This window comes from Portunus trituberculatus, chromosome 14 (assembly GCF_017591435.1).
Source record: "Portunus trituberculatus isolate SZX2019 chromosome 14, ASM1759143v1, whole genome shotgun sequence".
NCBI classification, from domain to species: Eukaryota; Metazoa; Arthropoda; class Malacostraca; order Decapoda; family Portunidae; genus Portunus; species Portunus trituberculatus.
In genome coordinates, this window is record NC_059268.1 from 8,496,684 (window position 1) to 8,514,183 (window position 17,500).

Consider the following 17,500-nt stretch of genomic DNA (forward strand, 5'->3'; position numbering starts at 1 on the left):
GTGTGTGTGTGTGTGTGTGTGTGTGTGTGTGTGTGTGTGTGTGAGTCTGCGTGTGCGTGCGTATGTGCGTAGTAGGAGGGAGGCAAGGATTAAGAACGCAGATCTCTGGAGGAATAGAAAGAGCTCTTAGTCTGGAAATATTAGGATCATATTGGAGGGAGTTTTAGGGGCGGTGATAACCTGAGGGCTTGGGATGGGTCTCGGGAGGACCTGGGAAGGGATGGTGTGATAAGGGTGATTACAGGATTATCAGGCAGGAGAGGACGGGCTGAGGACGGAGATTGGAAGGAAATTTAGGCTGTGATGGTGGTGGGGAGGTGGTCGTGGCGCGTGGCAAATGGTTGTGTTGGCTGCCCTGCTCCTTTTCGTTTTTTTCTCGTCCCTCCTTTTCCTTGTCGTTCGTGCTCTTGTTCGTGTGTTCCCATTTTTTTTAATTAATTTTTTTCTTTGTTTTTTGGATTATGTTTAAGTTTTCGTTCCCGTGTGTAATTTTCTCATTTTCTTCTTCTTCTTCTTCTTCTTCTTCTTCTTCTTCTTCTTCATTTTACATGTTCTCTTTGCCTCCTCTTGTCTCCTTCGTATACTGTTGTCTTGTCGTTTACCTCCTGGTCATTCTCCTCATTTATCATTCCTCCTCCTCCTCCTCCTCCTCCTCCTCCTCCTCCTCCTCCTCCTCCTCCTCCTCTTTCCCTTCCTGGCAATATCTTCCTTCTGTCTTTGGTGATAGAAACATTTCAATGTCATCTTCGCTCTACCTTCTCCTCTTCTTCTTCCTTCCTCCTTCCTCCTTCCTACTCCTTCATCCTTCCTCCTCCTCCTCCTCCTCCTCCTCCTCCTCCTCCTCCTCCTCCTCCTCCTCCTCCTCCTCCTCCTCCTCGCTCAGAGTTACTTTCGGTAATGGTCACCTATTCATTGATGAAAGGAGGAAAAGAAAGAAAATTCGCACTTTTTTTGCTTCTTTTGTTCTTTGTCAGAGAGAGAGAGAGAGAGAGAGAGAGAGAGAGAGAGAGAGAGAGAGAGAGAGAGAGAGAGAGAGCACAACTGCACGCCACCCTAAATTTTGTTATATGTCTGTCTTGTATTTGTTCGAATCATAGCAATAATCGTGTGTTTCCTAGCTTTTTTTTTCCCTCTTACCTATTCCTTCGCTTCTCTGTGCCCATTAGGTAGTTTGTCATAGCGGGACAAAAAAAGGAAAAAAAAAAAAGTGAAAACACCATATTTGTTTCTACGTTTTTTTTTTTTTTTATGTAAGAGGAGAAATTGGCCAAGGTCAACAAAAACTGGAAAGTAAAGGCCTTGATTTGATTTTTATTCCATTTAAACTCCCTTTATTTAATGGTGGTGAGTATTATGTTATTGTTCTCCGTTTGTTATATGCTCCCCTAAGGATGGAAACACGGAAAGTCAAGGGAGAGGAAAGGTGTCGTAATAAACAGTAATGCATTTAACTAACGTGTGATTTGACCTTTTCTCTTGAACTCAATCTCTTTTCTGTGCATTAGAGGAAAGGCCTGGGATCGCTTAACAGGTAACATTCAAGGAAAAGGAAAGGTGTCGTAATAAACAGTAATGGATTTAACTAACGTGTGATTTGACTTTTTTTCATCAACTCCGTCTCTTTCTGCGCGTGAGAGGAAAGACCGGGGGATCACTTAACGGCTAGCAGTATTCTTTGCATATACTATTATGGTAATCCTCAGGTTCTGTGTTACCCATTCCTGAATTTACATTACAATGTCTTCCTTTCCACCGTGCCATTTCAGCCTTTTCCCCGTCAGGATCAAACACTGGAGGAGGCGTAGGGGGAGGAAGAGGAGGAAGGGAATGGATAAAGAGCAAGAACCGGAAAATAGGAAGAGCAAATAACGAAAGCCTATTTAGTTATAACAAGGTTGTCTGTTTTAGAGAGTCTGCTCTAGATTACGAACCGTCAGTAACATCGCGAGAGGACACGTGCGTAGAAATGTAAGTAGGGTGTTGTCCTCTCCCTCCCTCTACCACTTCTCTCCACGGCAGGAAATAAGCGAGTAAAACACTGTCATAGCTTGAAGCACAATCAGATCCTTAAATTTTCGTGGGATGTTCTGCTGGGAATTATTTGTTGCTGGTAGATGAGATACATAAATAGATAGATAGGTAGTTTGATAGATTTTTATTGACCACAAACAGATTTTTATTGACTACAAAAATATAAAATAAATAAAATATAGGTGAGTATATTTTAGGGCAGCGTTTCTTAACCTTTTCCGACCTGAGCATCCCTATAGTGAGGTGTAGACAGTCCAGGATAAAAATAAAGCTAAATGCAGTACTGCATGATCCTTTATTTTGTTCATTCTCAAAAACAAAAACATTAAGGAGGCCAGTCCTGTTGGCAAAAACAATAAGAAACACCGAAAGAAATGAAAGAATATGGACAAACTCAAGCATACACCGCAGGATAACCAAACACACTCTTCAATGCGATTTTTTGTTGTGGTTTATGTGACAGTAATTTCTCTAATCGAGGTTTTATGTTGGCCAGAACCACCCTCATATTGTGGAGCAGCCCACCTTGAAGGCGGTTCCGGACAGTTGTTTTCACAAGGAGCATGGTGGAGAATGCCCTCTCACACAAGTAGGTAGTTGGAAATGGAATGATCATCTCCAGCGCTGCTTTCTCCAGTCAAAAAGTATCTGTTCGGTACCGGTCGTCCCGTGCTAAGAATACTGATATTTTACCGCCATGTAGTTAGCCTTTCCCAGCACTCCCTAAAATCGATTTCAGCACCCCTGTGGTTGTTAGCACTCAAGATTAAGAAATACTGATTTAAGTGATATTTATAACCATAAGAATAATCACATATATGGATCTTTTTATTAGCATATTTACTGTTAAATGATTTATGTTTAAGCACATCGATTGGTTGCTGAATTAGTTTATGAAGTAGTTACTAATGAGAGAGTAATGGTAACAGTTAAATAAGGTTCGAGGCATAACTTTTAATGTGAAATGCCACAGCGCTATTAGTTTGTTGTTTTTAAGTCATCCTACTCAATTTAACATGAGTAAATAAGATGAAAAACTGTGATGAAAAGATAAAAGTAAGAGGAGGAGGAGGAGGAGGAGGAGGAAAACGCAGGTGGAATACTACACTAATGACGGACGTGGAGAAAGTGAAAACTAAGACTCCTCTGATGACCTGAGGAAAAAAGAAGTCTTCATTCCGAGTCACCATTCTTCTCTCTCATTATCCGCGTCTATATTATTTGAAATTCCTTTTTTTTATCATTTCATATTTTGGGATTTTTTTTATTATAGATATACTTAAACTTTATTGTACATTCCAACATGTTTTTGTAACGAAGTGAAGGGAGATGAAAAAGTAATGAAAAGGGAAAGGGAGGATGGAAGAACGAGAATAACAAGAGGATAAAAAGAAAGAAAATGTAAAGGAACAGCAGGACAGGAGATGGAGAAGTAAGAGAGAGAGAGAGAGAGAGAGAGAGAGAGAGAGAGAGAGAGAGAGAGAGAGAGAAAATAGTGTGGGAATTGAAAGCAGAAGATGGAAGGGGACTGAGGGAAATATAAAAAGGATAGATGAAGGTAGCAGATAAGAAAGAATGAAAGAGCATGAAAGGGAAGATAAGGAAGAATAAAGAGACGTTCTACGTGAAAGGAAAGAAGGAAGTGGAATGGGATGAAAGAAAAATTGAATAAAGAGATGAAAGGAGAAGGGAGATGATGAGGAGGCGGCAGTGAGGAAGAGGAAGGAAAGGAGAAGGACGGAAAAGAAGATGAAAATTAAGAGGAAGATGGGGGATAAGGAGGAGGAGGAAATAGAGGAGGAGGTTAGCGAGCACATGTATGTGATGGGAGGAAATGGCAGGATATAGCAAGGAAGGAGGCACAGGAAATGAGATAGAATGGCAGACGGTTCTTCGAAGAGATAGAGGGAACATGCATATAAAGTATGGAAAGCGACGCACATAGAGAATAACTAAAAATAAAAAGATATGAAGATTGGAGGCAGAAGGAGATGAGATAATGACGGGCATGGAGAAAGATAGAGACTGAGAGTATATTCGTATAGTGGTAGTAGTAGTAGCAGTAGCGGTGGTGAAAATGCATGTTGCTCTAGATATTTTTGGTTTTGTTTGGTGATATGATTTGTGATTATGTTTGCCTTCTGTGAAACGCGTCAGCAACCAAACCATTACTTCCAGCGGTGTTGCTTCCAATCCCACGTGTGACTTGTTTTCAGTAATGAGAACAGAACAGTGAGTCTCTATTTTGTTGGTGTTGATCGCCTATTATCCTAAAAGAGGGACGAGAGAGAGAGAGAGAGAGAGAGAGAGAGAGAGAGAGAGAGAGAGAGAGAGAGAGAGAGACTTTAAATCGAAGGAGAATAAAAGAAGATAAAATTTCCTAATCCTAAGAGAGAGAGAGAGAGAGAGAGAGAGAGAGAGAGAGAGAGAGAGAGAGAGAGAGATTGTGTGAAGGATATCGCTAGCTAATGGCAACAAAACAAGTGAAATGCAATATTAGTTCTACATTATTTTCTTTACTTTTTCTTTGGCCCTTAAAACAAAGAACTGAAGCTTTTTTCCTTTCTTCTAGAGTACATCTGGTATAGAGAGGCGCACATAAACATCCTACTATTACTATTTCAGACCTTTCATTGTCAGAACTCTTCATCTTCAATAGTTTATTTATTTTTTAGAATTGCACTCTCTCTCTCTCTCTCTCTCTCTCTCTCTCTCTCTCTCTCTCTCTCTCTCTCTCTCTCTCAATTAAAATGCAACAGCTCTCTTTTTTCTGTCTTTCTAACTAAAAAAAAAAAATTGTCTTTTCTTCGCAATTTCATGATGGGTGATTCTAAACATTTCCTGCTCCCATTTCTTTCTCGGCTTTTCCTTGGGCTCCTCTGGAAGTCACCTTGGACTGATTGCGAGATGACTCCAAGAATAGCTTTGCTCTCTCACCACAACTGTTTTCAAAGGCCACAGATGATTAGCCAGATTTTCAAGACTTTCTCCTATTGATAATGAAGAACTCATATTAATTTGTCGCTTGAACCTTTAAAACCACCCTTAGAAACCCGTCTCATTTCAGTTATTAAGTAGAATCATTTGAATTGTTTCAGAGTATAGTGTGAAAAACGGATACATCAACAGAAAACGTAACATCCTTCAGGGAGTTACTTCGAGGATTCATATTTCCGTTTTCTTCCCGTCCTTGGTAACTTTATGGGGAACTGTAGCACTTCCTCAGTTCACTCTAGACTTGTGTTGTTATCTTTATATTCTTACTCCCTCTGTGTCTATCTCTCTTTCTTCTCATGATATGGACGGTGAGGATGTGTTTGCGGTGTGCTACAGAATCTCGAGTGGCTAATTGGAGTTGTCTCGCCAGTATTAGCATTAGGTGAGTTATTGCATTGGATATTGGTCCTTAGTCATTGTCCGTGATGAATCTCCTAGCTCCAGTGTGTGACCTTCCTCTTTGTTGCATCACGACGTTATGTCATTGCCTCGTATTATTGCTGTTGCCGTCATTATCACCAAGATTTTTATTATTATGAGCATCGCCACATTATTAGTATTATTTGTAGTAGTAGTAGTTGTAGTAGTAGGTAATTGGAGTGATGTTATAAGTGCCTCAATCATTATTATGGGTGATCGTTTCAGTATAAAGGCAGATGTGTGGGAGGCGTGACAGACCGAGGGAGAGGAGGGGAAGGAGAGAGGGAGAGAACGCAGCTTGAAGTAGTGAGAAGGGGAAAGGGATGAATGTCACGGGGCGGGTCAGGAGGCAGCGAACAAGCATCGTTAAGGTTTAAGAGCTCCAACTCCTACCTGCTTCTGTACATTCATCTTCCTATGACCTGAACTCATTTAAGGTGGAGGTTTCAAGACATTTATCCCATTCTTGTTGCTAACTCTCGAAACTGCTCGGGAACTGGCATCTAAGTGAGCCTTTTTTTTTTTATCGTTTCAATTCACTCACCTGGTTCTCTCACCTGATGGTCTTCCAAAATCCAGTTAATAACACAAGGTTCCAAGTAGAAGCCGCCCTCTGCTGATGTGCCACCCCCTCTAACATGTCATAACCACATAGCAATGTACATGAATACACAAAGAGCTGGAGTGATGCATCATATATATATATATATATATATATATATATATATATATATATATATATATATATATATATATATATATATATATATATATATATATATGTGTGTGTGTGTGTGTGTGTGTGTGTGTGTGTGTGTGTGTGTGTGTGTGTGTGTGTGTGTGTGTGTGTGTGTGTGTGTGCTTACTATTAAAGAAAAATTCTTGTCTAAGAGCTTCGAAGATCTAATTAATTAAGCAGGTGGATGAATAGTTTTCCCAATATGATGAGGAATGTGGCGTGGAACGAGCTCTCTCTCTCTCTCTCTCTCTCTCTCTCTCTCTCTCTCTCTCTCTCTCTCTCTCTCTCTCTCTCTCTCTCTCTCTCTCTCTCTCTCTCTCTCTCTCTCTCTCTCTCTCTCTCTCTCTCTCTCTCTCTCTCTCTCTCTCTCTCTCTCTCTCTCTCTCTCTCTCTCTCTCAAATTATCTCTTTCATCTTCAGCAAACAAGCCAAGTTACAGGTAATATAGAAAGTTTGTTAGTGTATCGAATGTCAGATTAATAAAAGCGCAATGGAAGTGTACAAATTTTATGAGTGAATGAATTTATGGTAGTGGAGGTGGTGGTGGAGGCGGTGGAGGATGAGATGACGACCGAGGCGATGGTGGTGGTGGTGGTGGTGGTGGTGATGGTGATGATGGTGATGGTGGGGGTTATGGTGATATTGGATGCAGTTGATGGTGATGTATTTTTTTTTTCACATTCCTCCAGGTTATTTTTCATCACATATAGCGTTCATGTAATCTTTTTTTTTATTCGTTCTTTATCTCCTTGCAGTAATATTTTATTCGTATTAATCTTTTTTTTTTTTCCTTTCTCCTTTTAATTCGTTTGTGTTGATAGCTGAATTCCCCTCAAGGGTCTGTAATTTTTCATCACTGTTTGTCAGCTGAATGGTAAGTGGATGCTGCTGTCCATTAATAGTTGTCTGTCTGTCTGTTTGTCTTACGTGACTTTACAGTGATGGTGATGGTGAACTGATGATAGTTTGTCCATAGGGAAGCTGTCCTTGTTATGCTGAAGATTATGTAGAATAAGAAGAAAGAAAAGAGGAGGAAGAGGAGGAGGACAGGGTTATGAAAGAAATGATAAGGTGAAACTGCAAACATAAGTACGTTAAATAGATCTGTGAGGAACGTAATCAAGTTGAACACACGAAATAGAGTTAAAAAAAAGAAAGATTGACAGGAGAAGGTGAGGCAAAAGGAGGAGACTTACATGAGGGAAGGACAGGTAGTATGTAATGGCAGAAAATAAAATAAAGTAAAAAGCAATCCAGCGTTAATCGAACCCATAAACATGTCAACGGGAAACAGAAGGAGGAAATTGCCAGTATGAAACACACTCAGTCATGGCGGAAACACGGAACAAAGAGAAATGCAGGAAAAAAAGAAAGAAAAATACTGCCCCTATCAAACAGAGCGATGGAAAGTGACGGGCAACCAATAGGAGAATTTCAGCGACTTAAAAGAAATGCGGTGGTCAATTTTGTCCTTTCGTATGGGAAGTGAGAGCACAGAACTTAGAGCTGTATTCTGAAATCCTTTGCTTTCTCATCACGACCACGGAGATGATAAGGTAGAAATCACAATAATTTCTCACAAAAAAAGAAAAAAAAAACATAAGCAACCTTAAAAACTCAAGTAACCAATGTTTTGAAAGTTAAGTTGCTGGGCATTGTTTTAGAATATGGTCCAGAGAGACTAGTGGGTGATTAAACTTCTTACATGATAAATACAGTTAGTACACTTAGTCAAGGAGTCGCATCCGCTTAAAGATTCTGATGGTCATCCACGAGTTGAAATTTCAAACCTCATGGATTGAAGGGAAAAGAAAATACACAGGAAAGGAGAAGAGATTACTATGGAATTTTTTTCTTACTAAGAATGAATGCCGAAATTATACCAATAACAAATGTGGTAGTATTTATTACATACTTAACCGCGTCATTTTACCATCTGGCAAACGTAAGAGAATATAACGAACCTTCACCAACAGGGGTGTGGAGTCGGAGTCGGAGTCGAGTCGGGGAGTCGAGGAGTCGGCTACTTTTGGCCGGAGTCGGAGTCGGAGTCGGAGTCGGAGTCGGAGTCGGAGTCGGAGTCGGAGTCGGAGTCGGGGAGTCGAGGAGTCGGCTACTTTTGGCCGGAGTCGGAGTCGGAGTCAGTCGGAGTCAGTCGGAGTCGGAGTCGGGGAGTCGAGAGTCGGCTACTTTTGGCCGGAGTCGGAGTCGGAGGAGTCGGAGTCAGAGTCGGAGTCGGGGAGTCGAGGAGTCGGCTACTTTTGGCCGGAGTCGGAGTCGGAGTCGGAGTCGGAGTCGGAGTCGGAGTCGAGTCGAGGAGTCGGCTACTTTTGGCCGGAGTCGGAGTCGGAGTCAGTCGGAGTCGGAGTCGGAGTCGAGGAGTCGAGCTACTTTTGGCCGGAGTCGGAGTCGGAGTCGGAGTCGGAGTCGGAGTCGGAGTCGGGGAGTCGAGGAGTCGGCTACTTTGGCCGGAGTCGGAGTCGGAGTCGGAGTCGGAGTCGGGGAGTCGAGAGTCGGCTACTTTGGCCGGAGTCGGAGTCGGAGTCGGAGTCGGAGTCAGGGAGTCGAGAGTCGGCTACTTTTGGCCGGAGTCAGAGTCGGAGTCGGAGTCGGAGTCGGAGTCGGAGTCGAGGAGTCGGCTACTTTGGCCGGAGTCGGAGTCGGAGTCGGAGTCGGAGTCGGAGTCGGGGAGTCGAGGAGTCGGCTACTTTTGGCCGGAGTCGGAGTCGGAGTCGGAGTCGGAGTCGGAGTCGAGGAGTCGGAGTACTTTTGGCCGGAGTCGGAGTCGGAGTCGGAGTCGGGGAGTCGAGGAGTCGGCTACTTTTGGCCGGAGTCAGAGTCAGAGTCGGAGTCGGAGTCGGAGTCGGAGTCGGGAGTCGAGGAGTCGGCTACTTTTGGCCGGAGTCGGAGTCGGAGTCAGTCGAAGTCGGAGTCGGAGTCGGGAGTCGAGTCGGCTACTTTTGGCCGGAGTCGGAGTCGGAGTCGGAGTCAGTCAGAGTCGGAGTCAGTCGGAGTCGAGGAGTCGGCTACTTTGGCCGGAGTCGGAGTCGGAGTCGGAGTCGAGAGTCGGCTAGTCGGAGTCGGAGTCGGTAAAAATATGAGCGACTCCGACTCCTTTACGTGATAAATTTTCGAGTAAAGATTCCACTTTTTTTTTTTATTTATACCATGTGGGCTTTTCACGGGAATTTCTGGGCTAAAGGGGGTACTTTTTGTGGTACCTTCTATCTCAAAGCCCACCCGCTAGGAAACCATTGCCCCGAGTGGGGAAGCCCAACCTACACTCGGACCGTGGACAGGATTCGAACCCGTGCGCTTGAAGACCCCTCGGACCCCAAAGCACGCATGGTTCCACTGCACCACGGCGGCCCTGATGGAAATTGGAGATTCCTACAAAATGGGAGAAATTGACTTTGTGGAGGATGTGTCCAATCAAGCATTACATAATATAAAGATCATTTTTATTAATTTATGATAATTATATAACCGTCAAGTACACTTCTATTATGGATTGACTCGAAAATATGTAAGTATTGATTCTCTTAACTTTCGTCTTTTTTGGGTGTGGCAACTAGCGGGCTTTTTGTTTAATCTTTTCCCTTGGCCACCATCCATCATGTAAAAAAAAAAAAAATAGACTATATCGTTGTACTGGAAAAAAAAAAAATAAGCCGGAGTCGGAGTCGAAACATTTAAATTTCTTGGAGTCGGAGTCGCAACATTTAAATTTCTTGAGTCGAGTCGGAGTCTTGGAGAGTCGCAACATTTAAATTTCTTGGAGTCGGAGTCGCAACATTTAAATTTCCTGGAGTCGGAGTCGCAACATTGAAATTTCCTGTAGTCGGAGTCGCAACATTTAAATTTCCTGGAGTCGGAGTCGCAACCTTCAAATTTCCTGGAGTCGTAGTCGCAACCTTCAAATTTCTTGGAGTCGGAGTCGCAACATTTAAATTTCTTGGAGTCGGAGTCTGACTTTTGAAAATCCGACTCCACTCCCCTGTTCACCAATGACTCTGCTGATTCAGAAACCGAGTATAGGAGTAAGCCATCAATGAGTACACCATTATCACGAAGACACCTATGATTTATGTACCTTATTTTGTGTGGGATACCTTTACACTCCACGCGTTCCAGTTCAATGATAAGAAAAAAAATAATGTGTAAAGGAAACGAACCAAAGGCTGAAAAAAAAAAAATAATAAAATCAAAAGAAAACTAAATTAAAAAATGGATGGATAAGACCTCACTTAATATTCGGTCTAAAAAAAAAAAAAAAAGTGGATAGAAAAGAGCATTTAATCTGGACTGCCAATTTGGGTCCGAGGTTGTTATGATTTTTCTCTTGAAATAGTTCGAGGTCAAAGAAAGACAGAAAAAAAAGGTAATAAAAGAGAGAAAGTGATAGTAACAGAGTGTACCAGTGAGGGATGAAATAATATAGATACGGATTAACTGATGCATTTAGTCAGTTGGAGAGGTAAGGGAGTGAAGGAGAGTCTGCCCACGTTCAAGGCTATTCGAAGTAGTAAAGGGGAGATTTAGGACCCGTAAACAGATCTTGAATGTGGGAATGGTTTGAGTAAAGGAGTGATATAAGTTTTCCCGTGGCGACGCTGTGAAAATATACGTGAGCCAGGATGAAGGTATAGCAACAATATACTATCCTCTTGTCGTGAAGTACCCTTTTTTTTTTTCCCTTTTTCGTGGGTGATTTATATCTTCACCTCCTCCCTTGGTCGTCAGGTGAACGGAACACATATATTTCGTTTGTTTTCTTTCCTTTCCTGGAAGGGGAAGAGGAAGCAATAATCTCTGAATTCCCCCAAGTGAGGCAGGTGGCGACGCACACACACACACACACACACACACACACACACACACACACACACACACACACACACAGAGGCTGGCTGGTGGTGGTAGGAGCGGCTGGCATGAGGAAGAACAGTGACAGGAGCAAACTTTATGGAGGGTAAATGCAGTTATATATGAAATGGAAAGAGAAACAAAAGACAATAAAGAAAAAATAAATGTGTCATGGTGGATAAAAGGAAAAAAAAACTTTACAAAACTGGAAATGAAACAACGTCAAAGGAGTGTGCACAAATATTACTTCAGATGGTTGGTTAGATATAAACTGCTTTTATATGACATCGCTTACAGAAAGGTCAGGAATACACTCTAAAAGCTTGAGTCAGTAAGAAATACATACGGAATGACCTGCCACCACATCCACAGCGGAGGGAAGAAGAGGAAACAAAGGATGACAAATACAATATGTCAGGCTTCCCGAGTGACAGGCGATGGGCGGCCGACAATGGGAACACGAGGCGGGAGAAGAGTGACAGAACAGAAATGAAGAGAGGAAGGCGTCGATGGAATAACGAGAGAGAGAGAGAGAGAGAGAGAGAGAGAGAGAGAGAGAGAGAGAGAGAGAGCATGTATAGTTAAATTTAATCAAGCAGGAGTAATACTATAAAGGCCTCGCTGGTGTTCCTGGGTACGCATACTACTGCTCTCACTCACAGGATGCGCCGGCCGCCGTGGGAACGTGGGAGCAGCACGCGCAGGCTTTATGACGCGCTGGAGACTCGTTTCGTAAGATTCTGTTGGCGGGATTCTACTCGCCGGACACGAACGTCGAGGCGCGTTTGCCGTGGGCCATCCTCTCTAGAGAACCTCCCTTCCCAGCGACGGTCGATTGTCTGAGAGAGGACTGTGCTGTAGTGGTGATGGTGGTGGTGGTGGTGGTGGTGGTGGTGGTGGTGGTGGTGGTGGTGGTGCCGAGGTGTGCCACTCAGGGCCGTGCTGCTGCCTGCACGGAGGCTGGGAGGAGCGGCGGGCTGCTCTGCTTCTTGGGCAATGAGGACAATAGCTTCATCAACAGGAGTCTGGCGTATTCTGTCCTGTGATCGCCGCGGCCTCACTTAACTTAGCTGGTTGTCGCTGCACTTCCACTAGTTGCTGTGGAATATTTAGATTTCGTAAGATGCAAATATACGTTTTTTTTTTTTTTTACATACAATAAATGATTTCACTTGCATCACGTTTATTTCACCCACAAAGATCTGTCAAATCTGTCGAAAGAGTGCGACTAAACTCCATTCCTGACTTCAGCATTAAACGTGACATGAAAATTGCCTCATTAAACTTCCTTGAAAGTGAACGGTAACTGATCCATGGCGACACTTTGGTAATCATCAATAACTTTGTCATCAGGATTCTGATTGTATGTTCGTTTTATAGAGTGGAATTAGGCTCAAGTTTTTTTTTTTTTACAGTGACAATAATATGGAAATGCGCAGATTGTGACATCAATTATACATGTCTAGATTAATCATATGGTAATATGATTTCAGTGAGCGATTACACTCAGCCAACCCGTCTGTGGTACTGAGACACGGAATTAGGAACAGTAAAAAATAATGATAGACACCTTTATTTATTCATTTTTTGCTAAAGGTGAAGATTTGCAGGAAAGGAAGAATGAAGACAAGCTTTAATATCTCATTCGATGATCAAACGTTTGACCTCCGATCAAGACAACCTTAGTTGAAATGGCTGTGCTTTCAACTAATCAATCAATCAATCAATCAATCAATCAGTCCTGTGACTACCAACACTGCACGCATTCACTGCTGCAGATAGTAGGACTGTTTTATTTTTGTTACATGACAAATTCTCTCAGCAGGCTGCCATATCCGAAAAAAATCACCTTTGTTTTCTAGACAATATTACTTTTCATATTGCGGGAAAGGTGTTTAAGAAATATATAGGTTTATCACTCGTTTCTAAAAGGCAGCATTATAGAGCTTTGAAACCGTCAAGCACAGCAGAGTGAGGCAAATTCTTCATGAAATCATGTGAAAGAGGTTTCTCTCACTCTCAGTATATAACAAACAGTTACTCAACTGGAAGTCGATAAGCTATTTGTGAGTCACTCATTGCAAGATTCTTATAAGCTTAATTGTTATTTGCTTAGTAATAATCTCGTTGTTGCATCTTTATCAGGGTCAAGCTCACCAAACTTAAAGTAATACAGAAATATAAAAAAAAAAAATCAGTTTTACGAAAAGTGGAATAAGGAATCGAAGCAACATCCTGTATCACTAGTTGTATCACTCACCAGAAAATCAATGAGTCTTTTATTTCACTCACCGTGGACAGGCGAGGAAACAAGAACAGTGATTCCTAATTACTGACGTCATCCATTCTCATTACTGACAAGGACCAACGAAAGCCTTTCCTGTTTTCATAATACTTCATCACCTTGCATTATGATTCCTCTGCGATGCGTTCACGCCTGACCATTATAAACGACTATCTTGACTGCCTGTCCAACACCGTCCCCGAGGCCACAACGTGATAGGGAATCTAAGAAACGAACAGCCTTTCTTGCTGCGACTGTCCTAGATTTCATTGCGGCCTTTCTCCTGTGCACGTTTTCTTCTCACGTGAGGGAGAACTTCAAAGGAAACTGAACGATGTGCCTAATTTTTTCCAAGTCCAGTATTATCACTCCAGAAAGACCAGCCAGCAGCCTCGGAGGGAATCGCTATCTTATCGAACAATGCAGGGAAGCAGTCACTTGTGCCCAGAGAGAGAGAGAGAGAGAGAGAGAGAGAGAGAGAGAGAGAGAGAGAGAGAGAGAGAGAGAGAGAATGTGTGTGTGTGTGTGTGTGTGTGTGTGTGTGTGTGTGTGTGTGTGTGTGTGTGTGTGTGTGCGCGCCGTTTCCCCAGCAGGAGCAGGTTGCCCCACTATGCTGTGTCGTGCTGGGGCGTCGCCATACTCCTGCCCTTTAAGGCGTGATTGTATTTGGTCGCGTCTGAGGTTTCTCCTTTAAAATGGCGGCCTCCTCTCGCTCCTTCCCGTCCCTTCCTATCTACTTCACTACCCCGCTTGGTCCCTATCCTACTCTCTCTCTCTCTCTCTCTCTCTCTCTCTCTCTCTCTCTCTCTCTCTCTCTCTCTCTCTCTAAGTCGTCAGCCTCGTGGTTCGTCCGCAGGGGCAAAACAATGAGAAAAAAAGTCTTGAGTTCTGCTTCTTTTTCTCTAGTTTTCCTCAGTGCATGTGTTGCTTGTCGTGCACGCTGCCTAATTGCTCCCGGGTGTCCTCTGTTGGGTGCGTTGATTGACAGTAGATTTGTGTCAGTGGTATGTCTCTTCCGTATGACTTTACTTAATGTGGTAAATTATTTTTCTATCAACGTTTGTTTTGTGAGTGTGTGTGTGTGTGTGTGTGTGTGTGTGTGTGTGTGTGTGTGTGTGTGTGTGTGTGTGTGTGTGTGTGTGTGTGTGTGTGTGTTTCATGTAATTCATGTAAGTGATAAATCTTCGCACCACTCACAATTAAGAATGTTATGACTTTCCACGGATGGGTTGCATGCATCGATGAAGTGAAGGCAACGAATAGGTATTATTGACCGGGAGAAGGAAAGCGCTCCCTGAAGGCGTCATTAGGCAACTTTTATAAAGGAGCTGAATCTCTCACGTGCTCTCAAGATAAGTTAGGATGCCTGAGTGAAAAAGAGAGCATCTGAGAACAGATCGAGATTTTTCGCCTTCCTTGTGCTTGCAAGGGGAAGGCTTACCTGGCCCTAAGAATAGACACATAATATTTTCATTGACCTGAGATTTGCCAGTGTTCTTCGTTTTTCAAGCGAAGAATTCTTATTTGGCTAAGAACTGTGACTGATGATTGTGAAGCCAGGGAGAATGAAATGATGTTCTTTGTGTTCATAAGAAAATTGTTTTTATGTTCAGTATTGCATTCGGGTTTTGAAAGAGCGTCATGAGTTAAAGAACGAAAAATAATTCATGTAAAATGATGCTGTCACGTGGAATAAAAGAAAGCGAGCAGGTCTTATTATGCACCGGTCGGCCTGACAACGCGGATGTCAGTTCAGATCAGGGGCGGCCAGAGAGGTACCGACAGAAAACAAGACGGGGAGACGAGATCAAAATAATTCCAGATGACACAAAATTTACGTGGAATGGAGAAACTTTGGCCAAGCTTTGTCTCATCTCTCTCTCTCTCTCTCTCTCTCTCTCTCTCTCTCTCTCTCTCTCTCTCTCTCTCTCTCTCTCTCTCTCTCTCTCTCTCTCTCTCTCTCTCTCTCTCTCTCTCTCTCTCTCTCTCTCTCTCTCTCTCTCTCTCTCTCTCTGTTCGAGTGTGTGTATTCGTCAGTACTCGTATATCATATTTTCCTTCAGACCTCAAAGGGTTAAACAAGGAACAAACAACAGATGAAGACTTAGAAAAATAGGAAATCAACTATTAAAACTATAACTTCTGCCACAACAAGACTCATGTCGACACAAAGGCTCGGTAAAAATATGTCAGATATGCTTCATTCCACCGTAACTGCAGCGCATCTAATCCGCCGGAAAAAAAAAAGTTAATTCCACAGCATTTTATAACTAGCATACTTCACCAACGTTCTCTCTCTCTCTCTCTCTCTCTCTCTCTCTCTCTCTCTCTCTCTCTCTCTCTCTCTCTCTCTCTCTCTCTCTCTCTCTCTCTCTCTCTCTCTCTCTCTGTCTGTCTCTCTGTCTGTCTCTCTCTCTCTCTCTCTCTCTCTCTCTCTCTCTCTCTCTCTCTCTCTCTCTCTCTCTCTCTCTCTCTCTCTCTCTCTCTCTCTCTCTCTCTCTCTCTCTCTCTCTCTCTCTCTCTCTCTCTCTCTCTCTCTCTCTCTCTCTCTCTCTCTCTCTCTCTGTGTGTGTGTGTGTGTGTGTGTGTGTGTGTGTGTGTGTGTGTGTGTGTGTGTGTGTATGTTCGTGTGTTTAACTTGGCTTATGTATACTGTAATTATGATAAAGTGGATGCCAATATGTATACACCTCTCCCTTCAGTCCTAGTGTGGATGCAGTATTGTGCCTTAGGATATATTTAGTATCGTAACTTTATTTGCATGCAATATCGCAACCTCGCTACCATGATTATATTACCGAGGATGCTAATACGTACACCCTCTCCCTCAGTCGTTGTGTGAAAGCAGTATCGTAACACTTCATTAGCGCTCATTCACGCCACGCTGCCATCATACACATCCTCGGCTCGTCCAGCACCTTCCCCTCAACACTGCTCATACATATCATCTATTACTCTTCTCCCTCCTCCACCTCGCACTTATTATAACGATGCATGAAAGGGATAATCACTCTACTGTCCTCTCCACCTACTTGGCTATATTTTCAGGCACAGTTTATCGTCGTATCAACTCCCTCGCTATATTAAGCAGCACTCATTATCACGCGCTGTGTTATTTCTTACCTGTCGTGACCTGTCTTGCATTATCCACCGTCTCGTTCCTTCTCTCGCTAAAATATTCCCTTTCTCCTGGCTGTCTATTTGTATCGCTTGCTCTTTCGATCTGTGTTACGTTATCACTATTTCTATGTCTATTTTTCAACCTCCAGGAATTAAGTTCATTAGTTTTGGCTGTTCTTGTGTATTTGTGTATGATTCTCTCTCTCTCTCTCTCTCTCTCTCTCTCTCTCTCTCTCTCTCTCTCTCTCTCTCTCTCTCTCTCTCTCTCTCTCTCTCTCTCTCTCTCTCTCTCTCTCTCTCTCTCTCTCTCTCTCTCTCTCTCTCTCTCTCTCTCTCTCTCTCTCTCTCTCTCTCTCTCTCTCTCTCTCTCTCTCTCTCTCTCTCTCTCTCTCTCTCTCTCTCTCTCTCTCTCTCATCATCGTCCTCCTGACCCTGCTTCTCTCCTCACGCCTTGTCTCTATTTCAAAGGCTTTCGCTCTGTAAACACATCCTAGAAGCGAGAGCCGATTACACCCACGCCAAGGAGGGAACAAGGGGAGGAAATAACCTTGATGCAATTAAGTGTCATCCGCACAGACTATCGATCAAATTGTAGTTGAATATAGTGAAGGAAGACGGGAGGAGAAAGATGTGATCAGTATTGTATGGATGAGTGTACATAACAGTGAATACGCAATGTTTCAATACTGTCACTGTGCATTTATGAATTTGCCTATTGACACACACACACACACACACACACACACACACACACACACACACACACACACACACACACACACACACACACACACACACACACACACACACACACACACACACACACACACACACACACACACACACACACACACACACACACACACACACACACACCATCATGCGCCTCCATCCAGTGTGGCATAACAAACATTCTTACCATAATGTTTGTGAAGTTTAAACAGAAAAATACGAACTCTGGAGGGTTATGAGGCTTGAGTTGACGGAGGGCGCGAGTTTGCCTGCCACGCGACCTGAAAGGAGACGCGGGGCTCACACTACCA